Source organism: Centruroides sculpturatus, unplaced genomic scaffold, assembly GCF_000671375.1.
Source record: "Centruroides sculpturatus isolate CEXI.00-Female unplaced genomic scaffold, Cexi_2.0 scaffold6084, whole genome shotgun sequence".
Taxonomy (NCBI): Eukaryota; Metazoa; Arthropoda; class Arachnida; order Scorpiones; family Buthidae; genus Centruroides; species Centruroides sculpturatus.
This window is the reverse complement of record NW_019390190.1, coordinates 1-3,540: the sequence shown is the minus strand read 5'-3', so window position 1 is coordinate 3,540 and position 3,540 is coordinate 1. Positions and strand designations below refer to the sequence as shown.

General features: G+C 30.9%; 1 long non-coding RNA gene across 2 annotated transcripts; it reads left to right on the top strand.

The window, feature by feature from the left end:
- The first annotated feature begins 1,132 nt into the window (after window positions 1-1,132).
- LOC111617428 lies at window positions 1,133-2,811 on the top strand. Of its 2 annotated transcripts, XR_002755409.1 has the most exons (4): window positions 1,133-1,705; window positions 1,822-2,013; window positions 2,138-2,260; window positions 2,339-2,811. It is a non-coding gene; the product is annotated as an uncharacterized LOC111617428 (long non-coding RNA). The 2 variants fall into 2 exon arrangements; XR_002755408.1 differs by having other exon boundaries at window positions 1,133-2,013.
- The last annotated feature ends 729 nt before the right edge of the window (window positions 2,812-3,540 follow it).

Below are 3,540 nucleotides of genomic sequence, written 5' to 3'. Positions count from 1 at the left end.
ACCCTGAAGTTCCATTCTAAATATTGGTGAAAGAATTTTTGAAATCGGATGAGTAGTTTCGGAGATTCCTGCTGCAAACAAACTTACATACATTACCTCTTTATAATATTAGTATAGATCAAATGGTGAGGTAATGAGTAAGAAATTTGGCATGGTAGCTTGTGTGTAAAGGACATTGATGCTGTTAAATGTCAAGGAAGTGGGGAGATATAGAGCGGGGTTATGTATTATCTCTTCAGAGGGATTGGACTTTAAGATTTTCTTATCAGTATTTACAATTTTTATTTTTATAAAACTTATAAAATGGTAAAATGCTTAATTTTGAGGATACAGATAAAAAGTTTTTTATAATCAAATGTCATAACAGCTGGGAAAGTTATACAATTCTCTGCTGGATTTTTTAATAGTGTAAACTTCATATAATTACAAATTAACATAATCTGTAAACTATATAATTTTATTTATATATATTTAAAATGTACACACAAATTACACTTCTATGCATTTGTAGCTAGAACTATTTTAAGATGACCAAGGCAAAACTTTTCTCACTTTTTTCTAGCCATTTATAGATGAGTACAAACGTTTTCAGCCTTCTTAATAGGTTTTCTTCAGGTACACTGTGGTCTGTTAGAGCATCAGTTGGTAGAAATTTAAACAGTGTCAATGTTTTACACTGTTTAAATTTCTACCAACCGATGCTCTAACAGACCACAGTGTACCTGAAGAAGGCCAAAAACATTCATACTCATCTATAAACAGCTAGAAACAAGTGAGAAAGGTTTTGCCTTGGTCAACACACAAATTAACATTGCATAATAAAATATTCTTCATTGACAAATACAAGAATTGAAAAGTTAACAACTTATTGTTTATAGCAGTAGTGTTTGTTATAATAATTTTAAAATGTAACAAATATAACCTGTATTTTCATGAAAATCTGGCAGTAAATATTTGGCTATTAGTAACTTAATGAATCAGACTTTTGTATATGTAACAAAAATGTATATTTAGCCTTTTAAACAAATTTTTGAATTCTTTTAATTTATATATTACAAAATCATAAAATAGCCGATTTTTATGAACTTGTATATTTCATTTATGCAAACATACATTTTTTTTGCTTTGTCAAATTATGAATAATATACATATACACCATGTTGCATAAATTTTTAGTCATTTAATGATTCTTTCAACATCTCAATACAGAGTAAATTCATTACATTTGATTTTTGCTGATTTATCAATAATAATTACAACTTAAAAATACAATTGTCGTATAAAATTCTCCTAGTTTCAAGTCCTAAAAACTTCTAAACTTATTATCTGATTTTGACAATACTTCACTGCTATATTCTTCAAGTCAATACTTTTCTTACGTGTACACAGATGACAGCATTGGCCTGTTGTTTTAACAAAGAATGTAAAAATGGCATAATGCAGAAAAAGCAAAATGTGTGATGTATGAAAAATTAGAAAGTGTGTTGCCTGAGGGAGTAATTTTCCAACAGAATGGACTCCATTGATCTCACCATTTGATTGGACATTTAATGACAATTGATGTGGTAGTCCCACAGAGTAAAGAAATATATACATCCAGAATGGTAGCTGGCATTAGTATTATGAAGCTGACTTGGAACAGGAAGTGATGCCATATTTTAGGGCAGAAGCGAAAGTTCTGTACTTTTTGTCCCACTTTTCACCAGTAAGTGTATAATATATTTTTTTAAATTACTATATATGTATGATACCCAATACTCTGAGAATACCCAATACCATGTTCTGAGATTTTTTTACATTATTTTAAATTATTCATTGTAGATTTTCTTCTGAGCTGATATTAAAAAGAAAATGGATTGTTACAAAAAGAACTAAATGGCAACAAACCCAGTAGTCTGTTCTTTGTTTGGTTCATTTTAGCAGTGATTGCTATTATTTATCATCAACTGCACACAAGATCCTAAGAAAGAATGCAGTTCCCCAATATTTGAATTTCCTGATCATCTGAAAAAGGTAATGTTTCTGTAAAAATATTGACACAAGTTAAAGTTTAAAAAGATATTAAAGCATTAACTGTAATGTTACAAAGTAAAAGATATAGATTATAAATGATATATCTTTGTCTATTGAATGTTAGAAAAATGAAAGCAGATGGGTTCTTATAAGAAATAGGCTTAATGACAATGAACAAAATATTTGTGACATTGTTATAGAAGCATCAAGCTGTCTTCAAATGCTGCCATTGATGCTACAAATTCAGGTTAGTCTAATAATCAGTCTAAGTAACTTCTATTCTCTAAACTGATTACTCATTTATCATACTTTATTTTTTTATCAGCATATTAGTGGACCACACTTATGCTATAATTGAATCTCCAAGAAAAATAAAAAAATAATTGCTTCAACAAGTGGAAAGAAATATGGCACTTCAGAAAAAATTAAAAACATTACAACAATGCAAGAGGCAAAAAAAAACAAACAGTAAAATAGAAACCCTGAAGGAAGCCATACAAGATGAATTGTTGCAAGCATTTTTAATTTTTAATTACTTTTTTATTGACTTTAATTTTACAACAAAACAAAAAGAAACAAAGAAAAATAATTACATCATTGAGGCAGGACTGGAGTTGCTGGAGGAATGTTCAGATTCCTCCAGCAACCCCACTTATGGCACTCCAATTAATGCAGGCTGTCCAACATTGGTTGTTTTTCCTAATTAAAAACAGTGCAGGCACCCCATGGATCCTATGGTTACTTTTTCCAACTTTCCTATCTCACTTCATTTTCCCTCTTCCCTTTCACTTCTCCATTCTTTACACCTTTCAATTTCTCCTAAGACAAGGAGATAAGGCTGTACTTGTAGGTGTAGCCTTCTACACCTACAAGTACAGCCTTATCTTCTTTCAGTACCTGTCCAACATAGGCTTAACAAAAAATCAGTAGGAGCATATTCAGCAGCCTTATGTAAGTTTGCACTTACATTTAACTATTTATCACCCAGTGGCTATGACTATGTTAGAAGCAGCTTGGGCTTTGCTCTGCTTTATCCTCGTACAATTTGTTCATGGTATTCAGGCATTTCTGCTTCACCTAGATTTACTGAGGAAACTTTCTTTGCTCTATACACTGTGTCTGCAGATAAATTCAACTTTATGCTGTTTAATGATGGATGAAATGGCTATTAGACAGTATGAATATTTTGATGGTCATCATTATCATGGTTATGTAGATATTTATTAGGATTTTTTTTCTTACTAGTACATCAAAGAAAAAATTTAATATACATGTAATGTACATAGAGGATTTGATCCCGGGATCTCGAAAATCGGGATTCCGACTACTTTTCAGTCCCAAAATTTTCGGGATTAAGTTTTCCTACTCCCGAGATTTTCGGGATTGACATCATTTTAAAAAAGTTGCAAAATAGACTGCATGAAGCGAAATGTTCAGTGCCAGTGCTTTTACAGAATTGCTTGCCTATCATTCTCATATAAAATATGAGAAATTTTATTCCAAGCAAGCAGCAGAAATTAACCTAGC